The 19,027-nt window shown below is 38.8% G+C and overlaps 1 protein-coding gene across 1 annotated transcript in view; it reads left to right on the top strand.

Annotated features, from left to right (window-relative positions):
• Positions 1-19,027, top strand: part of PLXDC2 (plexin domain containing 2) — a 271,468-nt gene that overhangs the window by 171,809 nt on the left and 80,632 nt on the right. The gene's annotated exons all lie outside the window — the stretch shown is intronic.

Below are 19,027 nucleotides of genomic sequence, written 5' to 3' on the forward strand. Positions count from 1 at the left end.
AAAACCCCCTGAATCTCTGATTCTGGCCTCTGCATGGGACAGCCATATAAATAATCATAGAAATGTTAAGCACCTTAGATTAGGAAGGACCTTCAGATAACACTGTGCCCAACCCTGTGCTCCAGGGAGGGGGCTAATAAATTAGTCTTGCCTGAAATATTTATTCCTTCAATGTATTTAAAATATACAAACCAGTGAGGTAGGTATTTAATTTAAAATCAATATAAGTTGCAATAAAATCTGGAATTACATACTCTAATACTTTCCAGTAATATTAGGGAGGTAGAACCACAGAATATGTTCAAAACAAGGACCAAGGAGAACTCACTAGTACACTGAGACACAAAAAGGAATTTTGCAACATGAAATGAGCAAACTGTGGGCTGCCTGTCGGCATCCCTGCTTCATAAATATTCATCTGACCTTCTGGTTCAGCTGTAGTCAGAGGGTAAAAGCACTTGTGGACTCAGTGAAGCAAGGCAGATTGCGATCATGGGAGACAAGGACCCCTTACGTTTCTGTTACTGTTTGTTTCACTTTATTTCCACAGCATTACAGGAACTTCTTTAACCGTTACAGTGATCTTCGTGTTATTAGCCAAATTCACCATTTTAATCTTAATCAGGTGTTACGTGATCCTTGGACAAAATTACAGAGCTGAGGACAGCTGTGTGAAGCTGTTTTCATAAACACAGGAATTTTCAGGTGATTTGGTTTTATTTTTATAAAAAGAAACAAAATTAACTTCTGCCTATTGCAATTACTCTGAGCATATGTTGACTGGTCCTTGTAGAAAGAATTAAAGCCTGACTGCTTTCCTGATTGACTTCATGAAAGCAAACATAACTGCATGAAGCATTTTCCCTTTCACCTGCTCCAGAAAACGAATGATTTAAAAGCACTGGTGCAAAACCCTATTTTGTGTCACAACACCTATAAGCAGGTTCTAGCCCAGTGGCTTCACTGCAATAAACGTGAAGAAGAAACAAATAAAAGGCTGCCTCTCTGTAGTGAATGAGTGGAGGAACTTTAAGGAGACATTGAGTAGAAGAATCTCATTATAAGAGCTGATTAATACCCATGGAAACCCTCTCAACCTTGTAAGAAGGTTGAGAAAATAAATAGCCATAAGAAAAATTACTGAATAGGACTCAGTGCATTGTTATCAGTTAACTGGGTGATTGAAATGAAGGAGCATTTAGATTTGGCCCCTCCTCTAACCCATCAACAAAATGAGCACGGTGTATGTATGAATTTGTAATGTGACGTGCATTTTTTTGTAGGAAAAGTTTCCATGGTAACACAGCAGAAAATCGATAAAAGAGTTGTAGTGTGATCTAAACAGTACCTCACCTCCAGGTAAAGTTTGAAGCAGTACGAAAACAGTATAGTTATCAGCAAACTGCAGACAGTTTGTGTAATTCAGCCAGCCACTTAATTTTATTCATGGATGACTCTAACTTCATCTTATAAGATTGCCCTATTCTATAACTGTAGTTTCTCCAACAGTACAATTTAAGAATGAAATTGTTGTGACTCATAGGGCAGGTGATAACAACTTCAATAGCCAGGCAGTAAATACAAAGGACCATGACCGGATTAGTTGAGCAGGTCTGCTAGTGTTTTAATGACTTTGATCTCCATTAAATATTCTGTTTCCTAGTATATCAGCTTGATGTCATTAAACTGTTGAAGGTTGGAAAGATAATTAATGAAATGCTTATTTATGGAATGATGCTTTTTCAGGTAGAATTTCTTATTAGTCTGAAAGTCAATGGATATGTCACAAAATGTATATAATAGCCCTGCATGCATTTGCCTTTAGTCATTCATAGAGAAGGTAATTTTTAAACTTAAAAGAATCACAGAATGGTTGATGTTAGAAGGCACCTCTAGAGGTCATTGGGTCCAACACCCTACTCAAGCAGGGACACACTCCTAGAGCACGTCGCCCAGGACAATGTCCAGACAGCTTCTGAGTATCTACAGGGATGGAGACTCCACAACCCCTCTAGGCAACGTGCACCAGTACAGAGTCACCCTCACAGTAAAAAAGTGCTTTATGATGTTTGACAGAACCTACTGTGCTGCAGTTTGTGCCCATTGCCTCTTGTCCTGTCACTGGGCACCACTGAGAGGAGCCTGGCTGCATGTACTTTGCACCCTCCCTTCAGATATTTATATATCTTGATGAAATACAACCTGAGCTTTGTGTTCTCTAGGCTAAACAGTCCATTAATCATTTTTGCTGGACTGTCCTCACTAGAGAGTCCTTCACTGAATTCTCACCGGTAGCTTCATATCTCTGTTGTCCTGGACACAGCACTTTGAATCGGTGTCCCACCGTTACTGGTTCGTGTTCGACTTGATGTCAACCAGAATCCCCAGGTCTCTTTCTGCAAATCTCCTTTCCAGATGACCGCTTTCCTTTAAAATAAAAACACAAAAAAACCCCAAGCAAACAAAAACAAAACAAAATAACAACCAACCAAACATGAACTCTGAGCTTCTGAGCTTCAACCAATATTCAGATTACTCCATAGCTCGTAAATGTTGGAGTTATGTGTTTCTACGTTGATGTCATCTAGATTTAAAATGATAGCTTGGCCAAACTGTATTAATTTAATGGTATGGTCTTCTGCTTTTGCTTGGAAAAGTCTAAAATGGACAAAATTTATTATTCCACTTGAGTTACACCAACTGTAACTTTGCACTAGCAATGAAAACTGACAAGATCAAACTTCAATGTAAATGGTATGCTATAAACCTAGCTGCAGATTCTTGGTTTAGAATTTGAAGGAAAGACACCTGACTGTATCCAGCTGTGATGGGAGGGATCTTACAAAGCCTTGGTTCAACTGTTGGTGCTTTCTTGCTGTCAGCAAAGGTGGTACATTTATCTGACTTTCATCAGTTAATTTTATGAAAACAAAGCAAAAAACAGCTGTCAGTAGAAAATTATAGTATATTTGGCTATATACTTTAATGGGTCTTGTTGCACTGGTTTTGTGTACATAGCACACGTTCTTACGACACCAGAATTAGAAAGACTAAAAATTAAAAGCCATAGAACTAAAAAGCCCCAAAAGTTCAATGGCCATTTTTGTTCTTCAAGAAATAATTTTTTTTTGCTTTGTGCTTGTAAAACTTTGGTGAGTTCTTTTTATTTTTCAAATGGTGTTCATTGAGGATGTTTTTATCAAAACAGTTTAGCTGTGTAATGTATCTATCTCAACACAGTGATTCAGTTTGATTACATTTGGAAAGGTATTCCTCATCTGAGGTCTTGCAGCTGGGCAAGAGGTATCACTTTCATTATTATGTGTAGTAGAGTCTTTCTTATGCAGCACTAATGTAAAGAAAAGTAGAGTACAGAGGTAGCAGGCACTTAACTCATTAGTATTTGGTCTCAGATGCAGATACAGTATGTCACACTGAGCAAAGATTGTTTCCAGACAAACTAAGCTCCAGGAATAGGTTACTTTACATGGCTAAGGAGAATCCAATTTTATGAAAGAAAAGCTGATGCAGCAAAAAGCAGTATATAGACCCAGGGGAGTTTTCTATGAGGCTCTTTATAACAGGGTAAACATAAGGTACTGCCTGAATGTGAGGGTATGAATTCTTAATGTCCCAGCAGCTCCCTTCCCTGGAAAGTCAAATGATAATGTGGCAGGGAGGTTTCTTGTGCAGGTTGATAAAAGGTATCTTACCAACCAGGACACAATTTTTCTTTCAATTTATCTGCCGTTTCAGAAGTCACAGTCACCACCTGAAGTAAATCTTCATAGCAGAGTGTTGTAGCACTACAGCACATTCCTAGTATAGGAATTCACTCCCTTTAAGAGGCTGTTGATGAGAAACCAAGAGCAGGTCATATCTGATGAGTTAAAGGAATATATTACCAGCAGACCTTCACTCTGAGAAATGGGGTAAGAGTGTGAGTTACACCTGCTGAAGGTAAATGATTTATGTCAACCCTGCAAGGTTCTCTGATCTCTGGTAGGAAAGACTGTAAATGTGCCAATAAATAAAATGAGCAGTCCTTTGTTGAAGTGCAGTGTCAAAATGCACGAGATGGAAGATGTCATCAGCAGGAAACTTAGCACGACAGAAGAATGCACAGCCATTGGACATGTGTTTAGGGCAGCAGCTAATAGCAGCTTATGTGAGCTAGTAGTTGTCTGTTCTAGCTACCTTTAGTAGCATGCTTGATACAAGAGAAGAAATATGCTTTAAATGTTGTTGGAAACAAATTAGAAAGCTCACTCTGTTGTTATACTACCCGAAATTTTGTGAAGCAGGCAGGCTGCATAACAGATAATTAGTTAAATTCAAAAGAGTACTGTGTTAGGTACAGAATCCCTTGACCTATTCTTTTTGCAAAAATCCCTCAGTTAGAAATGTGTAGCTAAACTTAAGCACAAAAGGTCAGAAAAAGTATTAAAATTCTGGCAGAATGTCAGCTGCAGAAAAGGGACCAATTCTAGCCTGGATATCAGAAAGCTTGCTTCATGGGGAAAGACCCAAAGTGTTGAAAATATGCAGCCTTGAGAAAGAAGAGAGGACTTGATTACAGAGTTTCAGTATTTAAAAGACCAGTGCAAGTGCCTCAGGTCAGATTAAGGAGGATGGCAAAGCAAAGGACTTTGAACTGTGATATGCTGAGAACAGACAGTAAAGGGAAGATTCTTCTCTGAGCACAAATGGATCAGTAGCAGTGAAAAATAAATAGAAATATTCAATATATGCAACTGAGTAGTGAGCAGCACTCTCCAAAGGGCTAAATCTGCAACATTGGTATCTGCAGCATTGGTAGTTCCTTTCTTCATCAGCACTAAAAGGAAGGAAAAGTAGGAAGTACTTTGGTAAATCCTGTCAACTTTTATTAGGGTATTGATAGATCAGCTGAGTACTTTTCTGGCACTTTGTTTGAAAAGCATTTGGCTATGCATAAGATTAAAGGGTGTAGATCCAGTGAAGGGTTGCACCAAAGAACTGCATGAATTAGATAAGTCAAATATTACTTTTCCCCTGTGTTATTTCTGTGCAGTCAATTTTGCTAAAAGTGGATACTATCTACTACGAATAAGAAGTGCTGTACATGCATATGCAGATTTTCCCAAGGAGTCCATATGAACAGAGCATGAACATGTTAGGTTTACATAAGAAAATTAGAATTATTGACAAAGGCCACTTTTTCTCTCCAGTCTCATGGAAATGAAGCACTGATACCACGATGGGCTAGTTTAGACCAAAATATGTCATTTCTCAATGGTAAGTGCCTGTGAGATTCCAGCGTTTTTTTGTTAGAGGACTGGCAAAACTATGCCTGGGATATTCAGGAAGCAAATTTTTCACTGATTAAAATGATTTCATTGAAACTTTCTTGCTTAAATGTGATAGGACTAACTTGTGCATTATGTTTCACATTGCTAACTCGATGGGAACTCATATACGGTCTTAGGAAACAGCCGTATCAGAGTGTGAGTTGTGTGTGCTGTCTCAAGGTAGATGCTTCTTCAAAGGATGTATCCATCAGGTCTAAAGTTGTTTGCTGAGTTTGGCTGATTTGTGTTACGTGGTAATTTTGTCCTCTGCACTGGAAAAAAAAAATGTATCACGGAACAGTTATATTTGGGCTTCTCCCAAGAAGAGCTCCCACTAGCTGATATTGGTACTGGTTCTACAATATATGAGTTTTTCTAGCTTATTAATTTGCAGGTCAAGTGAAAGGGCACAACCCACACATCATACAAGAGGATGAAATGTGCAAACCCAAGCAAATTGCACATTCCTAAATAAAAGGTTAAGTGTAGCTAAAAGCAAATTGCTACTGCAGAAACGTTTTTGGCTGCACCTTTCTACTGTGTTTTGAAAGTGAGATATGTTGTACTGAAGAGAAAATGTGCAAATAAGTGATGTTTCAGTAGCAGTGGTGCTCCACTGTTTACTGTCCATGTGGACTTCTGGTATCCTGATCTTCATAAAAAGCATCCATGTTTAAAAGCAATTAACGAGGGAGAAAGAAAAGCAAAAGCCAAAGCAATGATAATAGAAGCAAATGTATGAAGCTGTAAAACCCACATACAGACTAGTGCAGTCTGTTGAAAAAATAGGAAGTGAGATGAAATAAGGAAAACAATCTTTAATCATCTTTAATGCTAGAAAGAGAGGTAGCACCATCCCTCTGCCCAAATTAGCCCACCACCTTTAGTGGCTTTTCTGTATTGATTCCTCTAAATATGCTCTCTGCTTGCTCATTTCAATAAATAGAGAGAAAGAAAGAACATATCAGCGGCATTATAGAGCTGTTGTCTAGCTAGCAGCAGTATAAACATGATGGGAAAAAAGTTCTTACAAGATGTCTTTTCTACCTAAAATGTAGATAGGTGATTTAAGGTTTACAGATCTTGAATTAAATATAGTGGGCAAAAGATTATTTTTGTTGTGATTTTTTTAAAGAAGCAATCAATAACTTTTGTGCAATAAAAGCTTCCTTCTCTCTCTGAAGGTGGAGGAATAGATGGAACAGGAGACATGGCAAGAGAGATGGGACACTCTTTCAATTAAGACGCATATTTACTTAAGTAGTAGATGGAATGAAAGAGGCGATTCAGAGCACCTAATTCAGCCTTCTTGGATAGGCACCTCTTAACCTTTGCAATAGTGTTCCCTCCTCAGAGCAGGCTCCTTCCCCCTCTGCAGTGTGGAAAGGTGCTGTGAGAGCAGCCAGTGCCAAGTGTGCCAGGATTTCCTCTCTTGTGCTTAAGTGAATCTACGATTTCCATCTGCCAGAGGTGTAAACACATTTTTATTTTTTTTTTCCTTGTGTTTGGAGTGAAGGCCTGGAAGCCGCCTGAGGCAGAAGAGTCCCTAGGCATGGCTGAATTCTTCTTTTCTGCAAGGCTGTTCAACAAAATGGGAAATACTCTTCATGGCTTTTAGCCATTTGTGCTGCAGGAGATATTGACTGCCAAGAGGACTACATGTGAATGTCTCATTAGGGCTGAGGGGCCACCCTGAATCAGTGCTCACAGATTTCCACGCAGACCTTTAAGGTAGTAACTTAAGTGTGTAGAATTTTAAATCTAGTTTCCAGTGCTGTATTCCATATGTGGCTGAATGATAGCTGTAGACTTTTCTTGAGTGCTATGGTAATATTGGGAGGAAATGTAGACAGAGGCATTATCCTTTGTTAGAAAAAATGTATAGGTGGAAAACCAGACTTCCTGTCAAAACCATTAGACGTTTTGTACGCTGTGAGCACTGTAAATACTGACTGAACTCAATAGGTGTTGATGGTCCTTCAAGCCTTTGCAGGCTCAAGCCCTTAAATATTTTTATAATTAGCTAAATGTGAAAAGCCATCTCTGCAACTGGTAGAATATTCAGCCCTTTAGGGCTTTTCATTTGATTGTGTTACCAGCCTTTGCTGAATAACTGAGGCATTGCATTTAGATATAAAATACATGGATTGCTTATAGGCTTCACTGTAAATAATGTGTATTTATTTTATGAAACATGATTTTCATGAGTATATTAAAAACTGCATTAAAATGTAGGTTTGACACATTACATAAATTGAACAGTTGAGTTTACTCCTTTTATGATTCTATCTCGTGAATTCATCAGTCTTACTTTAATAGATATTTTTAATGGAGCTTGGTCCTTCTACTGTTTCTATAGTTTATGTAAGTGACTAAAATTAAAGAGGCATATCTGCGTCTTTTCTATTAAGAAATAGCTCGGCATTCATTTAAGTCAAATTTGTAAGCCATTGGTTTTAACATGGTGGGGTTTAATGAATTTTCAGAAGTTGAAATAAAGTGTGGGTCGGTGATTTCTTAAGACCAATGTGTTTTCTACCATAGAGAAACATATCTAATGAGAGAGAGATTTATGATCCTTTCTAAGTTTTCTGCTTGAGTGTTTTTAAGTATCTTGTTATATTCATTTTTTTTTTTTTTACTGGCTTATTTTGTGGCTGTTAAACACTCAAGTTCAGAATTTTCATACCGTGTGATTACTTCCTCATGCCTTGTCACCGAATCAGTGTATTTGCAAATGAGAAGAAAATATGTCTCTAGGGCATGTCTCTTCTACTGTCAGAAGCATTTTTCAGTCATTGTTGAGAAAGGTTTTGGGGTTTTTTTTTCTGTCCCAGACCTGCAGGCATGTGATTTCAGTTCAGGAAGAGGTCATTTGGTATCTCCCTCCTAGAACTGAAGGAAGAGGTAAAGTCTAACTAGCAAGTTTACACTTAGTTTACACTGTAAGAAGTAAAAATTTTTGTTAGATGCAATTTAGACCAAAAATTTTAGAAGTTTGAGAGGGACTAAATTAGCCCACTTAAGAGTTTCAAGTGCAAATTGAAAGCTCAAGAGGTGTTCAGGGTAACATTACTCATACTGACTTGTTTAAGGCTGGAAGTTCATAGAGACTTTGAATGGGCATAGGCCTACACAGCCAAAAAAGGAAAGTTTCGCTCACCCCTGACCCTGCCCGCTACCTTTAGTGCACTGCCCTTGGGATAGCAGAAGTGCTTGTGCTATATAATATTATGAAGTGGAGTAATTAAGCTTTTCTATCACTATTTTTGCTGGCTTAGTTTCCTGTCCCTTGGTAGGAGAGAAGTGAAAGCAGGTCAAGTGGTTGGGGACAGTATGTTAGATGAGGGTGTGGGTTTTGCATCACCTTAGTGTGTTCATTAAACAAGCTAAAAAACTGAGAAGTTGAATTTCAATGGAGAAGTGTGAGTCTAGTCTTGGAGGCCTAAAGTCTGTGATATGAAGATCATTAGCGTCAGATTTGTGACAACCCCTTTCAGGGTTATAAACACATAATGGGCTTTTATTTTGGTGTAAGCCAGTGGTCTGGTGCCAGCCATTCATGCTGTACACAAAGGGAAGGCAGTCCTGTTCTGTGATGGGGATTTCAAGGCAGTTTCCCCAAGGTAGCAAGCGGAAAGCTTTTGCTTCTGATAGCAACCCTCATTTCAGCAATGAAATTACTTCAGAGAAAGCAACCAGCTGTGGTGCTTTAGTGACTGCTATTTGAGTTTGGGCTCTGCCAGAGCAGTCCTGTTTCAGCCTTTCCTTTGGGCAGTTGCAGAAGGAAGAGCAGCAGCAACATGGATCTGTGCACAGTTGCGTTCATACTATGATAATACCTGTACCAAGCTTTCTTGCATTGAGAGCTTTACTGGTCTTAGTTGGCATCTTACATTATTTCCTTGAGCACACAGAGATAGAATAAATTTAAGTCACATTAGTCATACTGGTAGAAATCCTCTGCAGTGATTTTTTTTTTATTATTTTTTTTTTTTTTAGGTGTTGCCTATTCTGCATAATGCTGGAGTTTATGTGAATAGTAAAGAGTTGTAGTTAAAGTTTATCTGCAAATAGAGGAAGATGAGCAATAAAGAGAGAATTCAGGGACAGAAATATGAATGTTCTTGAAAATCCTTGTTGAACTTGCCTCTTATGCAGTGTTTCAGATGACAGAAGAGATTTGATGTGACCATTTGGAAACTGCCCTTCCCTAAGCTAGACAGTTTAGTGCAAAAGAGGCAACAAGCACCTGTGTACTTCAGGAGATTATATCCCTCAGCCCTCTAGTCTGCTATTATTGCTGAGTAATTAGATGTGGAGGTGATCATAGTGAGTTTGATTTGGTTGCTTGCTTGGTGTGTTTGTCCTGTTGATTGGACAAATCCCAACCATTATCTTCCCTGCCAAGGAAAAGTACTATTCTATCACACTGCATGCCAGTGTAAATCACACTCAAATTTTCCTTCTGTCACTTTGATTGATGTAGGAAGTTGCATGGCATCCTTATCTTCCTCAGCTCCTTCCTGACTGATACTGTACAAGAAAAGTCAGGATGCATATGATGCTAGGTCTGTTAAGATCAACAAAGTCACTGCGCGGTTCTTGATCATTTATAGTGTTGCCTTCCTCATCAGCAGTCACTGAACTCGGAGAGCTGTACTCTGGCAATGTCAGGAATCACTACAACTTCACTACTCACTGCTGTAGTGATTGACTTATGTCAGCAAAGTACAGATGAAGCTGGGTCTGACCCTTTATCAGGATCCTGTTTTTCTGAAGTGTCTTATATAATGTTTGCATGATTAAAAGGGAACAGAAAGTACCAGGGTGGGAAGGCAATAGCCAAACACAGAGTTGCACAACCCTTTGTCCTAGCTATCGCTTCTTTGCATTTCCAGATGAAGCAAAACTCAGGGAGGGGCCTGTACATAGACTCAGTTACAAAATCTTGGTTACTGCTTGCTATGACTTGCACTACACATACACGTGGTACAATTAGTAGTGAAGGGTACAACTTGGTCCCTCCTTGCTTAAATTTACTAAATGTGTATCTGGTCAGAACAAATTAAGATTGGTTTTATGTATTTGTATGTTTACAGTGAATTTTAAAAAAATTGTAACCATCAAGTATTGGCCTGAAAAGCCAGAGGGAGTATCCAGGGACGTTGTGAAATAACTATGTCCAGACAAGTGGGTTCCTGGGCTAGAGCCTCTTCTGAGGAAAGAGCAGAGTCATGTTATGCACTGCAATTCTTATAAAAGCCCTTATGGCATGACAGGTACAGAGGCACAAACTCTTTGGTCCGTGGTGGGGCAAGGGAAGCTGAGGTTCAGTGTGACTGGCGTTGGAGAGGAGAATCTCTTGGTCCACTGAGTGCTGTGACTTTTGCAAAACAGCCAGGTGTGGAAGATGCCCTGAGTACCTGGTTAACAACAGCCTTCTGCCTAGCGACTCCTTTCCCACGATAGTCATCATGCTCTGAATCCTCTTTAAGCTACTTTCAAGCTTTTCCTCTAAAGTTCTGCCTGATATATCAGGGTTTCTTCTGTGTTTTTTCCCCAGGATATAAGAACGCTATCTGGAGGTCTGGTATCAGAAAATTTGTCTGCAGAATTTTTGTTTCAGTGTATCTCCTCGTAATACCTAGACTCCTCACCACTCTCACAGCTCTGGCTTTTCTGTCAAGATTGTGCCTCTGTGTCCTTTAGGTTGATGGATAAAGCTACCCGTGGCTTCAGTGGGCTCCTCAGCTCATTTGTCTGTATAGCGAGCTGGGCTCTGCCCTGCAGCCATGTCTACTTTTCCCAGTCTTAGTGGCTTCAGTGCATGCGCTGTTTTATCAACCCTATAAGAGCCAAACTGCCTGCCTTCAGAAACTGCCACAACGTGTCCATGCTCTGAAAACAATTAAAATTCAAAATAAGAAGCAACTAAATGCACCCTGCAACTGCTATGCACAGAGACAGAGAGCATATGAAGCAAAATCTGTATAGGTTTTTTAAGCTCTCACAGCAAGCATTGTTTAGAAGGAGGCAAATGAACACCAACTTTACAAATCACTTAAGCATTGAACTCCTGTTTAACGTTGTAACCAAAGGCAAAAATTGTGGGTTTAGTTTTCCCTGAAGAAGTTTGTTACATATGCTCAGACAACTCTGCTTCCTGTTCTATTCCCATCACATTCAAGCACAAAATAAGAACATTTCTAGGTGCTTCTGTCTACATTTCTGTTTGATTCTTGCATATTAGTTTCCCATGCTAATGAAATGATTGCAGTCTTATCAGACCAAAAACATCCAAGAGTTGCTGAATGCTCTGCAATGACCTTGAAGGGGAGAGGTCTCTGGCTTTTAAAATCGGTAGCCCAGATGTTGCTGGAGATCATGGTGTCATGCAGTGGTGAGGACTGAACATTGTAACTGAGTCCCCAAACCAAAGAGGATGAACACCCAGTTGTGGGAGCAGATTTTCAAAGAATAGTAGTAGTGATGTTCAGCTTTGAAAGTTTTCTTTGTTGTCTAACTGCCCCAAACTGTATACTCAGGATGGACGTTTGAAATCTTTTCCTGCTGCCTTGTTCTTAATTTCTTGACAAAGATCATCAAATCCTGTGGTAGAAAAAGGCATTATTAAGAAATAATGGTATATGCACCTTACCAAATGAGATCATGTACTCTGAACAAGAGAACATATTCCTCAGAAGGAGTATGAGTTACCATGCTGATGGCAACCTGTAAAAGTAGCAGCTTGTGGAGTATAGAATTCGGACAAGAGTAGAGGTAATGATGAGTTCCCTAATAAAGCCATGACGCAGCCATGACAGCAGCCAGAAGGATGCCAAGCCATATGTCTATGCACTTTCAAGGGAAGTAAACGGAACCTTCATTTTTTTTTTGTACAAGCTGAATGAAGTAAAAAAAAAATAAATCATAGGTTCTCCATTTTTCCTCTGCTGCCATTCATGAACTCAAACAATGAAAACAACTGTCAGTGCAGGTGGTAGCTGAAAGCAATTTTGTTCCTGCATCTGCCTGTGCATGCCTCTTGATTTTAATCTTTCAGGAACTTAATTTCTTTAAAAAAATAACAGAATGTGAACAAGACTATGTTTTGCCTTCTGAGATTTCGTGTGAGACAAGATTTTCTTCTTGCATCTTGATGGTTTAATCTGTGCTTTCCATTTTGTTATTTATTCAAAAGGAAGCAAGTAAAATGCTCATGGAAAAAAACCATCACTACTCTTCTACAGCTGTCATCTAGCAGGACAAAAGAAGTGATTGTCCCCCTATACTAAGCACTGGTGAGGCTGCATCTCAAATACTGTGTTCAGTTTTGGGTCCTTCACTTCAAGAGGGATGTAGAGGTGCTGGAGCGTGTCCAGAGAAGGGCAACGAAGCTGCTGAAGGGTCTGGAGCACAAGTCTTGTGAGGAGTGGCTGAGGAAAGTGGGGTTATTTAGTCTGGAGGAGACTCAGGAGGGGATATTATTGCTTGCTACAACTACCTGAAAGGAGATTGTAGGCACATGAGAGTAGGTCTTTTCTCCCAGATAACTAACAACAGAACAAGAGGAGTTGGCCTCAAGTTGTGCTGGGGAGGTTTAGATTGGATATTAGGAAAAAATTCTTCACTGAAAGGGCGGTCAAGCATTAGAACAGGCTGCCCAGGGAGGTGGTTTGATCACCATCCCTGGAAGTGTTTAAAAAATGCGTAAATGCAGTACTTAGGGACATGGTTTAGTGGTGGATTTGGCAGTCCTGGGTTAACAGTTGGACTTGGTCTCAAAGGTCTTTTCCAACCTAAATGATTCTATGATTCTATGATCTGATGGGAAGAGCAGCCTATTGAGTCTTATACACCATACAGACATTTTCCACCACAGCATGATGAAACAACCTTATCCTCATTACAGCTAGTGTCTGTCTAAGGCTTCATATGCTGAGAGTAGTTTCTAGTTTTCCTGACATGCCTTTTGTCTTTTGTATGGGTGATGATTCACGGGGCTACAGTTATGCATCACCAGCTCCTAATGTTGAAATGAATGAATATGTTTTCTTTAGGCAGAACCTAAATGGCTTTCCCATGGCAAAGACCATCCAGCCACATGTGATGATTACTTTTTAGTCTAAACATAATTATGTTGTAACCTGCATTTTGGTTTAGGAGGCAGGGACCACTGTTTAGGTACCGTGTAATTACATGGTACTTACTACAGATATCCTACTGCTGCTTGTAAGTTACCATATGATTAAACAACCAACATACATCATCAGAGTGAACTGTGTGTTGCATGATATGTGTCTTCCACAAAGTAGAACAATATTGTAACTTTAAGGTCTCGGACCTTTTAAAATTATTTGGCCTAGTTTAATCTAAAGGCATTTGCAGTTTCTTATGACTCTTCTCCAATAGTTGTATTTAAGCTCATCAGGTGATTGTCGAAAGACTTAAACAAAACATTTGAAATCCGAGTCAGTCATTCAGAGTTTCAGATCAGGTAGTATTGCATACTGAATTTACAAAAGGTAGCCATTCCAGTCACTTGGAAATGTCTGAAAGACATGAACTACACGTGTTTTCATATGTATTTTACTGAAGCATAGAAACACAAACCCAGTTTCATGCTTGAGTTAGTACATGCTTCCTTGTGCTTCAAGGTGTTGGGTAGAATTTACTCATTAAAGGCATCTGCCTAGCATGGCTAATGCTAGTGTACAGTGAAGTGTCCAGACAACCCTTAACAGTATGTGCATCCCACTGGTGACTCTGTACTTCAACCTGTTAAAAATGTATGAACAAAAAGAGCCATGAGACTTGGCAGAATTGTATTTACTAAATGGGTTTCCAGTGATTGCAGGCAAATCAGCTTCCAGCTGTTGGCTTTCTATACTGATGACAAGTGTACTCTGGACAGCACAGCTACATGCCACCAATTGCCCAGCCATGGGCTGTTTGGACACTCTGGCTGTATGAAACAGATGGGTTATTACAGGTCTGAGCTATTCAGAGGGAAGGGTTGATTCCCTTGTGTTTCTAAACCTCTGCAGGTACTACTCCAACACAGGCTTACCCCTGCCAGCGTTCTTTTTCTTAAAGGGGCCACACATTTTGAAAACATGATTTGAATTTGAACCAAAGATTTTTCCTTTTTTTTTTTTTTTCTTTTTATGACCATAAATCATGTAACCTTTCCTTTTAGAGCCCTTATTCACACACGCAAACACTATTTTTAAAGATGCATCCAAACTGCTGTTGCTTTTGCTGCAATCTTTGTGTTCAAAATTGAGGCTAGTATCATTCCCAGGGCAGAAATTTCTCATCAGCTGGTTCCGACTGGTATTGAATTTTTATTCTTTTTTGTATTCATTCTTTTTGGTTGGATTATTAAAACTTTAAGCTTGGAACCTGGTACAGCACAGGTCCTGTTCTAACAGGAAAATATGGGAAAGCATTTGCTCTGATTAAAAGAATTAATCTGAAGAGAGAGTATAATTACTCCGATTGACATTACAGATTTTCCTAAGGCCTTTATGGGACCTTTGATAAGGTACTTTCTTAGAAAGAAAATCTCATCTTTCTAGATCTGAGTGAAAATCTTGTTGTATTAACTGACACTGAGAAAGACATTTTTCTTTTCCCATCCCCATCGTGTATTACTGAGTTGTGTATGAATTTCCATATTTCTCATGAAGGTGTTCAGTATTGAAATTCTGTAAAAACTTAAACGTCATAAAGAAACACTTCATCCAGGCAATATTTGCCGTTATTGAAGGGAAATCAGTCCATTTCCCCACCTGTTTGCAGAAGTTTTGTGTGCTTTGAAGTGCAGATGAATACAGCACTTTCATGTAATGTAATTTGCTTTAATGTGAATTAATGCAGCAAAAGAGAGGATACACAAGGGGATTATTGGTGATACCAGACCTAATGTGACTTAATTCCCAAATTGTAAACACTGAGACAAATATATTCTCATTTTTCCTCACTTAGAATGTCTACCTGTTCCCTGTTTTGTTCTGCTTGCGTTGCTCTAAGCCAGATGTTTTCATAGGTTCACTTCACAACTGAAGAGAATAGCCTAAAGTGATAGTGAGGTGATGAGTGGAGAAAGGAGGCAAAGAAATGATGAGCCCAGAATTGGTAGTTTCAGCTTCAGGATACAGTGTGTCTGTTGCAATTCTGGTTGAGTATTGGTTTCCATACTCACCAGGAGCACAAGCACACTCCACCCCGCCCTGTCCACGCAAACTTTGTCTAGTGCAGTAAGAGTTAGACCAGCAAACTGATCTTGGTCAAAAATGTTTTGTTTGATTTGGGTTGGGTTTTATTTATTTTTGACCCAGGATAGAGATTTCCTTAGTATTACTCCCCAGTAGTTCACAAAGCGGGGAAATAAACTGTCCAGTGAGGTCTGATGAGTGGTGTGTCCAGCTCTGGTCATCAGGGTGAAGTCATGGAAAGAGGCAGAGTCATCTGCTTTTTCCCTTACAATGGCTGCATTAGAGGGGTCCTCTCAGGGGGGATGCAGAGTTGAACTAGTGACCAGAGTAATATGCTTATGTACGCCCAAACTTTGAGAAACATGTGTGAATAAGAAGCTCGCTCTGAATAGACGCACATGACCTTGCTGCCCTGAAGCCCAAGTTGCACATGAACATCTACCAGCTTCTGTCTTGTTTTGAGCTGTATGTTCACTGCTGACTGCTTCTGCTTGTGGCAAACCCATACTGAACTCTGTATCCAGCACAAACATGGTGGGCAAACAAGGAACTGGAGACCATATAGCTCTGGCAGGATGTTGGCAGTAGAAGAATACAGCGCTAGATTCCCTTCTGAAAATTCCTTCTAGCATAAAAAAATTCTTATTGCATGGTATTTTAGTGTTAGTTTTTATGTATAGACGTGAAACATGGTTTAAGGGCTGCTCTGAAACTTCTCTAATGATTCATGGTCTTCCCTGACATGCTGTAAGATCTTGTTTTACATGGATAGAAATATGTGACTATTACATACATAGAATTAGCTTCAGTAGTTTAGGAAAGATTAATAGAAGTAATATAATATAGCATTATATAATGGGTGTGGAATTAATCTAATACCTAATAATATCAAAGTTATATTTGAAATAACACTGATTTACTACAGTAGAAACCAGACATTCTGCAAAGTTTCTTTCTGTTATGCATAATTTTAAAGCAGGCTTTTTAAAATTTAAAAAATAATCCTTTCCTTTTCTGCAACATTTTTATTGCCAACTTCTATAAAAAGAATGACAACTCAGTGTGATGGCATTATTATTCTTTTCCTTAATTATTTTTTTTTTAACTTTGGGGAATAATGATTTCATCATAATCTGAAAGTCTTTCGTTTTTCATGAAATTCAAGTGATAAGTATGATTCACATTTCATGTGATTTATCCAGTTAAGAATTAGCTTTAAAAGTTAGAAGGAAGAGGAGAATAAGCAGGGCAAGCAGAAAAGCTTATGACGGTTAATTTTATTAGACTCTGTGGCAGTATAGGAGAAAAGAGGCATAGCAGCAAAAGAAAATAAAATCTGTATTGCTATTACAACAGTTTGATGCAAAGATGAACCCTTTTTTATTTAATGTTTTCAAAAATTAAAAGACTAATTTGCTTAGTTCCATCCAAACATTTAATTCATGACAAGAGCTGTTCAGACACAGTGATATCTTACCCAGCCAGTAGAAGACACACTTATATCAGAAACAGACTTGCAAAATTAGACTTTCCCCCAGCAGCTCTATTCAAGCCTCATCCCAGGGTTTAGCAGCAACAAGGTTACTGCAGTGACACAGCTGCTAAAGTATTCAGCCCAAGGGAGGTAATTCTCCCACCAATCTCTTCTCTCTGGTTCCGGCCAGTCTAGGAACCATGCTGGTCTTTGTTTGGCCAGAGCTGAGAGGCACGTGGGAGCTATCACATGGTGGTATTTCACCAAGTAGATACTGTATTTCATGCCTGTGTCCAAGAATTTTCCCTGGGGAAGTATGCATCTGATCGGACAGGAACTGATGCAAGTCATTAGACTCTAAATAACCTTTGGGTTTGTTTCTCCTGAACTTGAGGGCATTCACAATTTAAAGCCATTTAAAGTACAGGAACAGATACTTCAGTTACAATTAAAGTTGCAGGTTGTTTGCAGTCCATCACGGTATCCTTACTTAAAAGTTCTTGTCTTGCTCGTATACTCTTCCGTGTGATAGCTAACAGCCTCCTGACAAGGCATGTCTTGTGGCATGTCAGAAGAAAAACCTCTACTAGAACAGTTTCATGATACATAATCCCCTAAATCCCGTTGCTGAATTGAATAGGATATTCATCAGAATGGGTTACATTCCATCAGATCATACACTTTTCACAACAGCCATGAGTAAGTAGGGAAGCTACAGCAAGATGGGAAACTTCCTGCCATTTAGTCACTGACATACATTGCACGTTCTCAGTTTTTCCAGATAATGCTTTCAGTATTAACAAAGAAGCAGGAAAAATAATGGTGAAAAACGAATCTTCTGGCTTTTAGATACCTACATAAGTAACACAGGAGTACAGCCAAGAGTATGAGGATTCTGGTTAGCTTCTCTTTTTTTCTCTCATGCAGACACACAAGAAGTCCTTGTAAGGTTATGCAATTAAGAAACAGTGTTATACTTATGCCTTGTGGGGTTTAGCTTTCAGATAGCCCACTTTTTAGGCTGAAAGAAGAAATGGACTGGTGCATTCAATCTAATCAAGCAAAAGAAAAGCCAAAAAATATGTATAATCTATCTCTAATTCATATTCCCCAGAAGGCTGAAAAAAAAAAAAAATTACAGAGTGAGAGATTGGTTCATTTTTATACTGATCTTGAAAGCCCATTAAGGTATTTAACTTTCATGGATTGTCTGAGGGATCTGGAGTTGCTGTTATCCTTTTGTTTAATTATGCTGTAATCTTCATGCAATTACAGTAATGATAACATTCTTCCACAGACATAACAATAAATTAGCCATCTGGGGATAAATGACGTTACTTAATACTTACTTCAGTGAAGTATCAAAGAAATATTGATATGGCTATATAGGACAGGATGTGAAAGTAAATGGCATTATCTGTTTCTAGAATTCAGCATTCTGATATATTTTAGAAGCTTAATAACATAACATATTCTTGAATGTGCTTCAGCATGAAATAGTTGGTGGAGAAATATCAGGAAAAGCACAGGGAAAACACATTTTAGCATAGTTGAAAAATATAAAGTGCAGAGTTTTGTGGGCTATGCTTTATCCAACTATACAAATATTTGTCAGCTTCACCAAATAAATATGTGAGCAACACTATTCCTAATATGTTTTATTTCCCCCATGACACATCTTGCCATTATTTTGATCTAATGTAAAAGTGTCTTTTGAGTCCTTATGTAGTTTAATTCCAGAAAGGAGAATAGATTAATCACGTTTTTACAGTTACTGCTGAAGAGAAAAAAAGAATGTAAGATGAAAATAAGTGGTATGTCAGAAACAGCGAGATGGAGAACAAGAAACATCCTGAAAATAAATGCAACTCAAAATTTTTAAGCTGCTCTCAAGCGCTAATTAAAATAATTTAAAAAGAATACCATCCTACTGGGCTTTCAACCAAAGAGAAAACTTGGAGCTCTGAGCTTTGCCAAATGAGGTATCAGATACAATCATA

The sequence above is a fragment of the Falco biarmicus genome, chromosome 4 (assembly GCF_023638135.1).
Source record: "Falco biarmicus isolate bFalBia1 chromosome 4, bFalBia1.pri, whole genome shotgun sequence".
NCBI lineage: Eukaryota > Metazoa > Chordata > Aves > Falconiformes > Falconidae > Falco > Falco biarmicus.